Genomic DNA, 16,527 nt, shown 5'->3' with positions numbered 1-16,527 from the left:
TCAATGGAAAATTAGTATCTAACAGTCAGAAATGCAGGAGCCATTTCAACGCTGCATAGCCTCTTCTGATGCGGAATCGATTCCCGTAGAGGTAATTGTTAATATGTTTAATGCACTCTTCCAATTTCAACAGCTTCCTCCATGTAATGATGTTGTCCCTTCCTCGTTTTCCAATTGATCGGCTGCACCAAGATTATACTTCGCTGCTAGAATGGGATAGGTCAACATTTGTGCAGAGCCCAAAGGATTCTTCAAGGTTTGGTAAGCCTTTTTCCATTCAAGGCATTTATTTTTCCTATTAAACTCATGAAGACTGTTGGTAACTTGCCCAAGGAAACTAGGTAGTTTATACAGATTCTGTGCTCTTACTTTCAATCTTTTACTGCTACAATCTTTTCGTTCGCATCAAGCCCTCTCTCTTTACGTTATGGCCCAAATGACTTACTTCTTTTTTAAATAGTGAACACTCTTTGAGACTTAATTTCGGGTTTTCTCTGGCAAATGTCCTCCAAGCTCTTTAGATGTTCCTCAAAGTTCTGGTTGGTGTGCAGTGGGTAGTGGCAGCGAGAGTTGGTGTAAGAGGGGGAGTTAGAATAATAGTGGGAAGTAGAGTTGGATTGCAGTGGGAATGGAACTGAAAGCGCAAGTGAGAATTGAGGTGGTAGTTGGAGCGGGAGTGTTAATCGTAGTTGGAGTGGGAGAGGGAGTGATTGTTGTAGGGAGAGGGAGCTGAATGAATTATATAATGATATTGGGAGAGGAGTGGAAACGATGGTCAATATTTAAATGTAGGCAAGCCATTTTTCGAGCTGGAAAATGTGCCAGGTACACTAATTAATTATAATTTTTCTATGAGCTCGCATGGGTTGTGGAAATAACTTTGCGCCCGATGAATTTTTCACAGCTTTCCATTTTTTGTTTCCTTTTGTATTGTTTTTCAAGCAATTTTACTTATTTCCTACTTCATTCTGCACTTCAGTGCCTACGAGCAAATCGAGTTTCCTGTTAACGCTGTTTAATTCCTCTCTCACCTCCATCACTTCGGCTATGTTTTTGTAGTAAACAAACACAAACCTTTCTCATACATATCTATCTATATTTTTTTTAGCTGCCAACAAATAAATTACATATTCGTATCTTGGCTGAGCTATTGTGCACGCTTTTCAACGCTAACAACATATCAGCAAAAAACCAACAACAACCAAACTCACTTAAAATATTTTGTTCTGTATATAATTAATTACTAATTGTTTACTGTGCACATTCACTCGTAAACAGCACGCTTTCTGTACACTTACACCCACACTCAGATATATATGTAGGTACTTGGATAGGTGTGGAAACGTTGATCACTTCCATTCATATCCTTTATCCTTTGTGATTTATTCACATATGCATCCATCCATCTATATCCTGCATAAGTCCAATATTGCTGTCAGCTGCTACTCACTCAATCAAACATTCAATCACTCACTCACTGACTTGCTCACTCATATACATACTTACCTATTTATGTATTTTACTTTCTATTCATTCTTCTATCCTTTCAAGCAATTATCCAATCATGGTTTGTTGTTAATAAAACGCTTGAAAAGTTCAAGTTAATGGAATTTTCTTGTGGACAGCATTGTAAAATTGACATCGATGTTGTAATATCACTACCATGCCAGTTGTCGTTCACACACCACCTACGTTTTTATCAGTCTTTGCCAATCCTTTTTCTCTATAATTATTTATTTTGCGTCCACGTTTTGGTTTGTAGTTTCAACTCATTATCCCACTGAAATAGTGCAATCTGCTTGTATTGAGTGATGTTTAGTAACATTGTAGCCTGTGAATGGTTGACAGTTTTGTACGTTGATGGTCGCTACGCCTCATCAGTGGAACTATTTGGTATGTTACGTCGTGGTCACAGTCCGCTGTAAATTTCACTGCTTCCTTACTTCTACCTCCCTCATAAGCCTAAGGTGACGTTGATAAATGACAGGTGGGGTTATATAAGCAGCTCTCTAGATATAATCTGTGGGATTTACATTAATATCAGTAATCTATTATTTTTTTTTTCCTTTTTTTATTTTAATGATTTATTCATTTATTCGCATGACACAACTTATCCTGATGATTGGACACTAAAAAATAATTAGAAAAATTTGTCATTATTTAAGACTAAAAACAATAAACAATACTACTATATTAATTAATTAAAAATAGTCATTTAATTGTACTAATTATATAATAAAAATGTATATAAATTTAGTTATACTATCTTTGCAACTAAAAATAATGAAAATTTATTGAAATAGTAAAAATAATTATCGATATTAGAATAAAACCGGTACGTTCCGTAATTAAAACTATAGAAGAATCTGCCCGACCATCGGGGGAACGACTTAATAAGACAACATGACCCCAATCCTCAGTTCCATGTGGAACTTGAGGTCGCCAGAGCCTTGCTTGCTTAATATGTTTGGAGACTGCTAGAGGTCTCACATGTATTCATCAAATATAAAGATAAGTTAAATTTTGCTTTGACTAAATAAAATTTCATAACTTTTTGATGGTCCGGAATTTGGAGAAATATCAACCACAAAAGTAACAACTGCACAAAATTTGGTGCTGATAATAAACCCAAAATCGTCAATTAGTGTCGTTTGCATCTTTGAGTATTGAGCGTTGAGCAAAACCGCCGACAAGTGAAAGTACATTAAAATATACAATGAAAATGGACGATTCTTGTTTATTGAGCAACTGTGGCGTGAGTCCCAAACATACCAATACACTTCTGATTACGCACACAAGCAAACAGCACGTAGCCGCTGGGTGCAACATGTGCATTGCCAAATAAACGCCAATTATTTTCATTGTGTGTTCATTTGCATGTGTGTGTATGGGTGTGTGATATAAATTATATATACATATATATAAATTACGTGTGTTGTAAATATTTGTTACAGCGCATGTTGTGGTTATTGTTGTTGCTGCTGTTGGTATGCTATATAAGCATACAACTAATTCTACTTTGTAATCCGAACAAAATTGCAACATGCGCTCTCCAACACTTACACAAACTCGCATTAAAACTCATTACCTTGTGCACAATTGCTTGTATATTATTAGGCGCTCAATCATGCCATCGAGCTGACCGCATTGCTCGATAAAATTAAAATTAAATAATTTGCAGATTCACATTTCAACACCCCAGTGCAGGGAAACAATCAATTAATTAAAACATTATTCTTGATTAGTAATGTTCGATTGGTATTTCATTGTTGATGGGGCATTAAAAGCTAGTCGGTTACATTCTTGCACAGGGTAGAGGGAAATTTACCATGTGGCTTGTAATTTCTCCCATTTTATTAAAGAATTCTAAAAAAAAAAAATCTTTGAGTTGTAGATGAAGTAAAAGTAAGAAAGTAGGAAAATAAGAAGAAAAAACAAAGAATTTTAGTAAAAGTTATCGATGTTGATGGTTGTTTTCCTAATATAGATCCGGTATATTTTAGTTACAAGCACCATTAATGTACAAGCCCGACCATCTCGCTAGCAATTTAATATGATCGCATTGAACCTTCTAGGTCACCCCCAAATTCATGAGGAACTTAGGAGCGCCAGAGCGGCACCTGCTAAAGAAAAAGGATTCGCCACGAATAGGGGAGGTGGAAAATTTGGTTGGAGAAGCTACAAATTGCTCTGATAATCCCTTGAAATGTTCGCGCTACACACGCTCTTGAATCATACCTGCCGCGGGCATATTCTAAGACCTCTGACCCGCTGTGGTTAAAAGCATTTGTCACCATCGCTTCCGTAGAGACTCAGACAGAGGGCTAAAGGCTTAATCTTTTGAGGTCCTGAGCCAGCATGGCATAGCCTTAGCGACATTAAGCACCTGAGAATGTCTTACTCTGCCAGCTACCTACCTCAATTTTTGAAATTTTCTATGTCGTGTTTCTGAAAACGAAAACGGAATGGACATATTTGTGATATACATGAAAAACCCTCCAAAGTCTTCTTAGAAAAAAAAAAAATTTATTTATCATTGCAGATAAGCTTTTTTTTGAAAGTCTTCACATTCTGCATAAACAAAAATCTGTGTTTTTTTTTCGCCCAAAATCACTATTTAATACTAAAAAAGTTCATACAAATTGTGACTTTTTGAAAGTCTCCAAAATCTGCAAAGCAAGTCATTTAAATTTTTCGAGCGAATTTTTCATGTACCTTAGCAACCTAAAATTTTTTTGACCTATTTCTAAACTCTCCAAAAATTTGTGTTTATCGAGCAAATCCACTTCCCGTGATTTTCAAACTCCTAGAGGTTAACAAAAACTTAAATAGATCGAGCAAAGTTAGCACTTATCATAACACTCTAAGTTTTCTTATTTTTCGAAAGTCCCCAAGCTCTACACAAACAAAAGCCTATATATATTTATCGCGCAAAAATATTTCTCAGAAGGCCAAAACTCTGCAAAAAAAATAATTTTGCAAAAATATAAGTTTTTTAATTTTTTGATAGTCTCCAAGCTCTACACAAACAAAGAGCTGTATATTTATCGCGCAAAATTATTTCTCAAAAAAAATCACGAACCAAGAACCCTACAAAAAAAATAATTTAAAATAATCGAGCAAGTACATTATAAAAAAATAAATGTAAGGCGCGATAGCCTCCGAAGAGTTCTAAGGCCGAGCTTCTCTTCCAATTTGGGTCGTGCTCCTCTTTTTTCCCTACAAATTGGCCGAACGGGACCTACATGTTTTATGCCAACTCCGAACCGCATCTGCAAGGCAGCTGAGTTTTCACTGTGGGCCTTTCATGGCAGTAATACACCCGGAGCGCTTGCCAAACACTGCCGAGGGGCGACTCCGCTTAGAAAAAATTTCTTCTAATTGAAAAACCTTATTTCTAAAATTTTGATGTTGCTTTGTCCGGGGTGTGAATCCAGGGCATAAGGTGTGGTAGGCGGAGCACGCTACTATCACACCACGGTACCGCCAGCAATTAGATTAGTTTTCATATTTTTCAAAAGTCTCCAAACTCTACATGAATATTTGTCGCGCGAAATCACTATTTAGAAATAAAAAGTCCCAAACATTATTTGTGACCTTTAGAAAGTCTCCAAACTCAACAAAGCTTGTCAGATAAATATTATGGCAAACTATTTATGTATCAAAGGAATCTAAATTGATTTTCTACTGTTGAATCTAGAAAAAATTTGTATTTATATATCAAAACGTTCTGTGCCGTCTTACTCATCTTCTTATGGATATCAAACTCCTCGGATAAAATAAAAAGTTTAAAGATATCAAACAAAATCAGTACTCCACTATAAGACTAAGTTTTCATACTATTAGAAAGTCTCCAAATTAGACACGAACAAAAAGTTATGTATTTTCAAGCTCCTCCAAAATAACAAAATATTTAAACATATCGAATAAAATCGCGCCTAACCATAAAACTCTGAGTTTTTACTTTTTTCAAAAGTCTCCAAACTCTACAAAAGCATCACATTAAACTAATTTCAGGGAACTAAAAAAAAACGTGGCGATAGAAAATGCCACAAATTGTTTTTTAATTTTTCTACTAATTTTACTGCTTAATAAAATTATTTTTCCTTTTTTCTACAAGTCAATGCATTCTAAATATTACAAATTTTCGAAATTCTATTAAATTTATGGAAACAGTAAACTGGGCAAATTTCATCGAACTAACTCAGTAACTCGCAGCATACCCGATTTTGTAAATTTTCTTCAAAATTTTGAACTCTTCAGCCAAAAAATCATTAAAGTTTTCAAATTTTTTGAAATTCTCCAAATTTTATGGAAACTATACATACATATTTAACATAACTCAGTTATTCGAAGTACATGCAACTCTTTGTCATAAAAGCATAAAATTTTGATTCATATTTTCTTCAATTTTTATGCCTTCACGCGATTACCTAGTTTAATAAACACATTTTTCGAAAGTCTCCAAACTACACAAAGTCCCTAAGTTAAACGTATTGCAGAAATTCGCAATTAAAGTATGCTATATTCTTTTATTCAAATTCTCCAAACTTTTCTGCTTCTTTATACACTTAAGTTGTGCCAAAAGGATAATTTAGAAATAAATATGTGTAATTTAAAATCTTTCGAAAATTAAACCAAACCAAATTCTCAAGGTGAATCGCTCCGCTCGCATTCGTCATTGCGGCAAATAAGTGTATTTTTCAAAGTGTAAAAACAAATGATTCTATGTGAATTTTGACATCCAATTTGCATACTTGGTAATATTGCTACATTCTTTTTATCAGCATCTAAATTTACATTCGTTTTCTTTGAGACTTTTAGCTGCTTTTGTTATTGTTTCATTGTTTCACACACACCTTACACATAAACACATACTAGCGTAAAAGTTTCTCTTACCACTCACGCGTACACACGCTCAGAGATTCATGCTTTAAATATATGCAGCATTTGATTCCCATACATTTCCCCAAACTTTAACCTCTGCTACCTACATACTATCTTTTTTTAGACTTATTTTTGTTGTTGTTTTATTTAAGCAAAACAAAATTTGTAGTTTCAATTTTCACTTTCACCTCATCACTTTTCGCTATTTGTCGCATATTTTGCATTTCTATATTTCCTTTGACCTCAGCTACATCATACGCTGGTTATACAATCGTTTAAGCAATGAATGATTTTTTGTTGAATTTCTTAATTAAAAAAATGCTCAGCAATATTGTTATGCAGTATAAAAAGTGGAGACTTTGAAATATTTACAACGTTAAAAATTTTTCTTTAAATACATATGTAGTATAGTAAAATATATGCACCTCAGATGTTATGTAGAGTTTGGAGACTTTCAAAAACGTAGAAAAATTGGGAATATTGCTTAAGGATGATAAATCAATACGAAATAAAACTAAATACATTTTTATGTAAAAAGTTATATACTTGAGTCATGAATTACGCAATTTAAAAAGAGGAGACTTTGAAAACCTTACAACGTATGTTGAAACCTTTTTTAAATATGCATTTCTCGTGCGTCAGTGATTTGTTAGAATAAAATATAGGTATACGAAAGGTTATGTACAGTTTGGAGACTTTCAAACATATGCGCAAATTTGAAATACTGTTTATGAATGTTAAATAAATACGAATTAAAGTTAAACAAATATATAAATGATAAACTAATAAAATAACCAGTTATTTTGAGCTGAGATTTTAATTTAAAAAATTATAGGTTTAAGGCGTGAATAACTCATAAAAAGTGACACGCAATATCAAAAGTGGAGACTTGAAACATTTTACAACATATGTCAAAACTAATTTAAATATGAATTTTTCATGTGTCGGTAATGTACTTTAATAAAATGTATGCATTTTAAAGGCCGCGTAGAGTTTGAAGACTTTCGAAAACATGGGAAAATTTAAAATATGGATCAAAATAGCAAATAAGTATGCAATAAAGACAAGTAATTATTTTTTCGTGGACATTCATTTTTTTTTTTTTTTTTTTTTTAGCTGCCAAAAAGGTAAAAAAGCGACAAATTATTTTTTAAGGCTTCGGAGACTTTTTGAAAAATTGTTAAAAAAATTATTTGCTCATTGCTTTGGCATGCTTAATTATATAGAACTTTGTACACAGCATAAACGATAACACATACACAATTCATGTGAGTCCCCCTTTTTCCAAGTGGCATATAAAATGATCTTAAAAAAGGCTTTGCAAAAGCTTTTTTATTTGCGTAAGCCTTGGATGCTTCAAAAATAGTTAAAAAACTATTAGTTTGATAAGAATTAGCCAGAAGGTATAAATAACTTTAAAAAATGCAATACTCTTTTGTAAAATAAATGTAATTTTTTTGACCGGAGTTTGGAGACCTTAAAATTATGGGACAATAATGTAAGAGTTTGAGCAAGCGATTAAGCACTTTGATATGCTTCCGTCAGTCACAGTCCTTACGAAGTTCGAACAACACAACGTCGATGGCTTCGAAATAAAATTATTGTAGGGTTTTAAAACTTTTTTATTCTTTATAATAAAGGGTTGTGAAATACACGGTACAGCTATCTGCAATTGAGTAACGTCCTTTCCAAAAGTTTGGAGACATACAAAGATGTTACAAATTTTGGAGACTTTCAAAAAAGCTTAAATTATTGCACTACATTTGCTGATTGCAATATATTAAACAGAATAATCTGCTTAGTTAAATGTGTAAGTGTGGAGAATAGGCAGAATAATTTTGTGTGTAGAGTTTGGAAACATGCAGAAAGTTATCAAAAATTAGAAAAATCAAACACTTTTGACGGAGAGGGCATGAATGGAACAATCAAATGGAGAATAAAAAAATATTTTCTATTGGTTTGGTGCTAAATTACGAAAATCATTAATTTTAAGCAGATAAAAGTTTGAATTTTCTAAGTATGTTCACATTCATTCACTCATCTTTTTATTTATGTTTTTAGATTAAATTGAAAATTTTCTTAAAGTCAACTGCTAAGCTAGACCAAAGCAAACTGTATGATTTGCAACAGTAAAGTCTCTTGTCATAAAAAAAGGTATAATTTATTCCACACAACTTTAACATATTAAACACGCTTCTTATTGCGTATTCACCATATGTGTGAACATTTTCATTTTGTGTTAAATATATTTTTTCCTTGACCGCATTTTAATATCATACCCAACTGTCAAGCTGTGAGGTGTAAGCTCACAGAGGCCAAGTGCTTGTCTAACCAACTGGAGCAATTCTTTTTATAAGTCAATAAGGAATCAGGTAGAGTTACTAAACTGTTGGAAAAACTGTAAGCCGATGACAAAAATTGAAAGAAAAAAAAAAAAGCAGCAATATAATTATGACTACACTCAGCAAAAAGTTTCCTAACGGCAAGGAAAGTAGATATTGTACTCTTTCATAGAAATCACTCCATAAATGTGGACCAGTAATTTTGCTAAAACAAATAGTTTGGGGCCTTTTGAGAAGAGTTTCGTCGGTTTCCTACGGTAACAACTCATATCAACAATTTATTGTTTTATCTTCGGTTTTTTATTGATAGGAAATAATTATCACCAAATTTTCGATTTGCTGTCAGCTTGTTGTCGTTTTCTTATTGGTTTCTTTTCAGCTTGTTATCTATGGGTCGCAAATATGTCATCGATTTTATATTAAACTTCTTTCGGCATTTGTTTCATACCAAAACGATGAGTCGTCGTTAACAAATCAATCAAATATTTGTAAAACTCCGATAAGAAATCGGTAACTTTTCGATAACATATCGATTCATTTTTGATAACAAAATCGATAATTTTTCTATTACGAATTGTTGAAACGCTGACTAACACTCCGATAACAGATCTATTTGATATACTTTTGATAATTTATCTATAACTTTTCCTTAATTGATCGATAGCTGTCTGACAACTTTCCGATAATACTCCGATAGGCAATTGGTATAAATCCTGTAACCATTGGATAACATTTTGATAAAATATCGATAAGTTTTCGTCGTTAAATCGTTAGTTTTTCGATAACAAAATGATAGCCTATCGATTAAAATCGATATTATTTAATTTTGTGTTCTATTATTTTATAGTCGTTTATTAAATATTATACCTTTTTTTATTTATTTATTCTACATATTATTTCATTTATTTCAATTATATTTATTTTATTTTATTTTAATTTGGATCCCCAGCACACGGACTATGTAAATACATTGCCGACCTATTAAAAAACGTCATGATTAACTCCATATATAACATTAAAAATTCGCTAGAGTTTAAAGAAAAGATAAATAACTCATATTGTTACGTCGCTGGTATTGTGTATAAATCCACGCCGTTGAGTTGTTAGCGCGGCGCTATAACCTGTGCTGACGAAACAAACCCGCTCGTCAGCTGTCAGTGCATTTTCACCTATTGTTCTCCGCTAACATCAACGAGCCTTTGGAAGCGAGCGGAAGTATTTCATTAAACAACTAAAATTAACAGCATAATCTAATATTTATCAATAAATATCTTTGTAATCAAGTAGCTTATATTTGCATAGTTAAACACAAGTGTTAGTTGAATTAATTATATTGTTGAATCTGTGAATCTCAATAGAAAAATAAATTGCAGATTTTAGCGCTACACACATCTATAAACGTGTTGCTGAAAATATTGTTTAATTAGCATTGGCGCTAACATTTATAAAATACTTTGGTGATCAATACTTCACTCGAGAGCTCTTCATAAGCTTGCAGAACACAGGGATTTACAACTTTAAATCTCAGCTTTATAGACTGCATTGGGGACACTAATCACGCGGTGCGACCTAACCTCAACCTTTAGTTAAAGTACTAGGTGAAATGGCATTTTGATTACCGAAGGTGAGCGGCATACCCTCTGATGGTATAGTCACCGACACAACTATCTGCACCACCAATTCCGTTACAACAGCCACGACTGGCGTTGCTATCTCTACCGGCGACACGGTTAGTACTACCGGGAGCGCGTCAATGGAGATGCTCGCGCCACCACCTTCGCTAACAATTACGGCTGGATTGGGAACTGTAACTAAGGCAAGTACAGTTATCACATCAACCCCTCGTCAAGCTGAAGGTCTTTTTGCTGAAACCGACACGTCACCACTTCGTACACGGTCAGGGATTTTGCGAACGGAGAAACCACGTAAGAGCGCACGCATACCACGCACAAGTGCATCTATAATTGCTCTCATAGGCGAAGAAAGAACCCAGGTAACTTGGTGTCCTATGACATATACCTCTGCATCGCACGGAACTGAAAATGCAGATCCATCACTGAATATTTGTGGTGAGTAAAACAGTCTCAACATAAATAATCGAAACACTTCCCAACAAATATCTTATACGACGAATGCGTCGTCGGCCTTTGTATCGGCACCATATAGCATAGGGTCAAACAACACAAGATCCTCCATAGGTTTAGCTGGGTTTGGCTACGATCCAGTGTATACGTGGTCTCAATATCCATGGGCAGGTAGGGTTGGCGGACCTAGCTCCACCATGCATGACAGCGAATTATTTTCAGGTATGGGTCGACCTAATACTGCAAGTATTTTTTCAAATGCAGATGTGAATAGAAATTTAGCACCGCTCCACAGTACGACACCTTTAATGCCTCACGCGAATATTTTTGCAAACCCGACTAATGTAACAGAAAATCATTCGTTTCACCCCTCGTTGGCTGATATAACCCTCTCGTTCTCTCAGGTTGCTACGCGTCACGTTATGTCCAAAGATTTACCAACGTTTTCCAGTAACCCTGAAGAGTGACCCGCGTTCATCCCGAGCAGTCTATGGAAAGGTGTGATTTCACCGATCAAGAGATCCATATACGACTACAAAAGTGCCTCAAGGGCCCAGCACTTGAAGCCGTACGTGGAAAATTAATGATGCCGAGTACGATTTCTCTTGCTATTGAAACATTGAGAATGCTCTACGGGCGACCTGACGTTATACATCACACTTTGCAGCGAAAACTACGACAACATCCGAACGTAAAAATGGAAAAGATGGAAACTCTAATAAATTTTGCATTGGCAATGCAAAATGACCGCGCAACCATGCAAGCGATCGGGCTGAGCGACTACTTGAACGATCCAATGCTAATAAATGAACTTTTAACGAAATTACCATGCGAGTTGAAACTGGATTGGGGTAGATATAGGTTGACACACATGAGGGTAGACTTAAAGTTGTTCGATGAGTGGCTCTTTAATTTGTGTGCTAGTCAGGTTACTCTAATTCTGGTCAAATAGAAGTGAAGGCTGCTCACAGACGAGGCGAAAGATTAATGGTACACGATGTCGTCGATGCGAATTAGGGGGATATGTGTCCTAAATGCGGCAAGGACCATCGTCTCTCCGATTGTGCTGATTTTCGAAACTTGAGCAGAGATGCAAGATGGCGGATGGTTCGCGATTCTAAATTGTGCATTTGTTGTTTTAGACGGCATTTCGTCCGTCGGTGCAACTCAAGTAAGCTATGTGGTATTGATGGTTGTAAAATGCGACATAACCCGTTGCTGCATGGTTCCACGCAAACTAATGCTAGGGCCTCGGAATCCAACCAAGGTACAAAGAACGACACTGTTATGTTTCATGGAAAGAATTCTCAAGCATTATTTCGGTACGTGCCAGTAACACTCTACAATAAAGAAAAGTCTATTGACACGTTTGCGTTTATAGACGGAGTGTCTGCTTGTACTCTGGTCGAACATGAAGTGACAGATGAACTTGGCATCGACGGACCAGCAAAAGGGCTATGTTTGCAGTGGACAGGGGAAATTTTGCAGAGCGAAGCTGACTCGAAATGTGTATCCATCCAAATTTCCGCCCAAAGAAACGGTACGAGACAATTTTGTTTACACGGCGTCCGTACGGTATCAAACCTGAACTTACCTGTTCAAACGCTTGAACTGTCTACAATAACTGCGCGTGGACATCTTAAGAATTTTCCGATCTCCCCATACAAAGCGGTGCGATAATTTAAAATTAGGTGCGCCTTTGGAGATACGGGAAGGCAAGGGAGACGATCTTATGGCAGCAAAGTGTAAGTTAGGTTGGTCAGTTTACGGCCGAAAAGATGAAGCGGATTCTTCCCTCTCCCGCGTAATGCACGCATGTAACGTTGACGATCGCCTCGAAGAACTCGTAAAGTCCCATTTCTCGCTTGAGGCCGTAGGTACCCGTCCCTTTAAACCTTTGATGTCAAAGGAGAATGGACGTTGTCAGCTTATTATGGACTTGAAAACACGGTATCTGCCCGATGAGAAACGATGGGGAACTGGACTACTCTGGAAACACGACCACATTGAACTACCGAATTCTTTGCCGATGGCTTACCGTCGCCTTCGCTGTTTGGAAAATAAAATGGTCCGAGATCCGGATCTGAAATCTTTCCTCGTCGATACAATTAGGGATTATGAACGAAAGGCTACATTAGGAAGACGACACCTGAGGAAAATATAGCTAGCGGCAAATCGTGGTATATTCCCATATTTACTGTGACCAATGTAAACAAAAATAAAAGACGCCTAGTTTGGGATGTTGCTGCCGCAGTCAATAACGTGGCACTCAATTCCGTACAGTTGAAAGGACCGGATCTCTCTAACTCACTAATAGGCATTCTCATTAGGTTTCGGGAGAGGCTTATTGTCCTTTGTGGTGATATTAGAGAGATGTTCCACCAGATACGTGTGTGAGCGGATGACCAGGTTGCGCAAAAGTTCTTGTGGCGTGATGGCGATGCCACTAGGCATCCGGACACGTACGTCATGCATGCACCTTTGGTGCAAGAAGCTCCCCGTCGTTAGCGAATTTCGTCAAAGATAAAAACGCGTCACGTTTCCAAGATGAACATCCTGTAGCAGTTAAGGCCAATTTGCAGAACACATATGTGGATGACTGGCTGCAAAGCACGACTTCCGTGGATGAGATGATACGTCTGGCTACGAAGGTGAGAGATATTCCCGACGGGGGATTCGAGATGCGTAACTGGATATCCAACTCCAAAGATGTCTTATTTGCATTAACGAGCCAATCGGTCCAGGGTATAAAAATACCGACCAAGCAGACGCGAAGCACGAGAAGGTGCTTGGTATGTGGTGGTTCCCGAGTGACGACACCTTCTCATTTTTTAAAAACTTTCCGAAAGGCGTCCTAGACGAAAACATCACTCCATCAAAACGGCAGATCTTAAGGGTAATAATGACGGCGTTTGACCCCTTGGGCCTCCTTGGGTTTTTTATGATGTACGCGAAAATCCGTATGCAGGAGTTATGGCGTTCCGGTGTCCAGTGGGACGAACTATTCCTTCACGAAGAAGAAGAGAAATGGCTTCGTTGGGTTCGTCACTTGCGAAAAATCCCAGATATTCGCATTCCACGTTGTTTTCCGCTGGTAAGTTTTTCGGAGGAACTGGAATTGCACACCTTCGTCGATGCTAGTATTGATGCTTACGCTGCCGTAGTCTACCTGCGAGCAAAGCGAGGGCCAGATATCTCTTGCAGTCTAGTAGCGTCTAAAACAAGGGTCTCCCCTTTTAAACCGGTATCGATTCCAAGACTAGAATTAATGGGTGCAATATTGGGACTTCGCCTATGTCGGTTTATTTCAAATGAACTTTCAGTCGCAGTCAATCGCCGCTAATTCTGGTGTGACTCTAAAAATGTGTTATTTTGGATAAGGTCAGACGCAATGAAGTTTCAACAATTTGTTGCAGTACGTGTGGGAGAGATATTAGAGGACTCCAAAGTTGACGAGTGGCGCTGGGTTCCATCAGTGGATAGCGTCGCAGATGAGGGTACGAAATGGGCAAAAGATCCAGAATTTAGCAGCACAAATAGGTGGTTCACAGGGCCACCACTCCTACAAGAAACTTAAGATAAGTGACCTGCAGCAAATCTCAACGAAAAATATGAGACGGAAATGATCTGTCATGTAGAGACGCAATCGTCCCAACAGTCACCATTGGGGATTTCAATACCCAACCCCTCGCGGTTCTCTACCTGGGAAAAGCTCTGCAGAGCCCAGCGTTGCATACTTTTCTTTCTCCATAACATTTCACGGGTAGCAAGTGTATCAAGTCATTTTAAGTTCTTTATCGGAGCAGCTGATGTAGAAGCTGCTGAGTACGCTATTATTCGGTGCTGTCAAGAAGATTCATTTGGAAAGGAAACAAATTGTATCAAAGCCGGTAAAACAGTTCCACGCGAAAGCATCCTCTTTAAGTGCTCGCCATACATCGACGACTTAGGTCTGCTTAGAGTACGGGGTAGAATCGATATGGCAGAGCACGTTTCATTTGAAACAAAACAACCCTTAATCTTACCACGCCACAGCCGCATAACGCAGCTCATCGTCGACTTTTATCATCGTCAACTCCACCATCATCACAATGATATAGTGGTCAACGAAATGAGACAGCGTTATTTCATACCAGGCATGAGGGCAGTAGTTAGGGAAACGACAAAATCATGTCAATGGTGTCAAATTCGGCGCGCTGTTCCGAGACCACCAGAAATGGGTGAACTTCCAAAAGAGAGGCTGGCTACATTCTCCAGGCCTTTCACGAATACAGGCATTGACTTTTTTGGGCCCTTCGAAGTAGCCGTTGGCAGACGCCGTGAGAAACGTTGGGGAGTTCTCTTTACGTGCTTGACGATCCGCGCTGTCCACATCGAAATATCGTCTTCGCTTTCCACTGATTCATTCCTACTGGTTTTAAAGCAGTTTATGGCGCGACGTGGTACTCCCCACTGCATTTGGACGGATAATGGAACGAATTTCCGCGGAGCTAGCCGCGTTCTGGTAGAAGAAATTCAGCGCTTGTCGTGGGGTGATGTTGAACGCCGCTACCCAAAAATAAAGTGGAACTTTATACCACCCGTATCACCTCATATGAGTGGCTCATGGGAACGAATGGTTAGATCAGTCAAATCAATCTTAATGGATATTTTGAAAACAACAAGTTTGAGAGAGGAGTGCCTTCGGGCGACTTTAGCCGACGTGGAACATATTTTAAATTCTCGTCCGCTGATCTACCTTTCTCGTGACGCTCCGCAAATGGAGGTATTAACACATAACCACTTCCTTTTAGGAAGTTCGAATGGTATTTGCATGGGTGATGAAACTAAAGGAAGCGGTCCTACACTCAACAAAATATTTCGTATCTCAAACCAGATAGCAGATCAATTCTAAAAGCGATGGATTCGCGAATGCTTACCCAGCTTGACAAGACGTGCGAAATGGTTCGAAAGGTCGCCAGATCCTGTTGCACTTAACGACATCGTCATTATAGTAGACGACAACACCAAACGGAATATTTGGCGAAAGGGCATAGTAGTCGACGTTCATAGGAGCAAAGATGGAGGGGTGCGCAGCGCAGTCGTGAGAACAACCGATGGATTACTCACTCGTCCCGTAGTGAAGCTCGCCAAGCTGGACGTCAAGGAGTAAACCTCGCAAGATTTACTAAGTTTACGGAGGGGGGATGTTACGTCGCTGGTATTGTGTATAAATCCACGCCGTTGAGTTGTTAGCGCGGCGCCATAACCTGTGCTGACGAAACAAACCCGCCCGTCAGCTGTCAGTGCATTTTCACCTGTTGTTCTCCGCTAACATCAACATCTTTATTTTTCAACGAGCCTTTGGAAGCGAACGGAAGTATTTCATTAAACAACTAAAATTAACACCATAATCTAATATTTATCAATAAATATCTTTGTAATCAAGTAGCTTATATTTGCATAGTTAAACACAAGTGTTAGTTGAATTAATTATATTGTTGAATCTGTGAATCTCAATAGCAAAATAAATTTCAGATTTTAGCGCTACACACATCCATAAACGTGTTGCTGAAAATATTGCTTAATTAGCATTGGCGCTAACACATATATTTATGACGATGAAAAACTTGTATCTTTTGACGTAGTTTCCCTATTCCACAGTATACCAACACAGCTAGCACTTGACATTATAATAAGAAAATGGGCGATAATAGAAAAACACACGAAAACTC

Source organism: Eurosta solidaginis, unplaced genomic scaffold, assembly GCF_040869045.1.
Source record: "Eurosta solidaginis isolate ZX-2024a unplaced genomic scaffold, ASM4086904v1 ctg00001023.1, whole genome shotgun sequence".
NCBI classification, from domain to species: Eukaryota; Metazoa; Arthropoda; class Insecta; order Diptera; family Tephritidae; genus Eurosta; species Eurosta solidaginis.
This window is presented reverse-complemented; position numbering follows the sequence as displayed.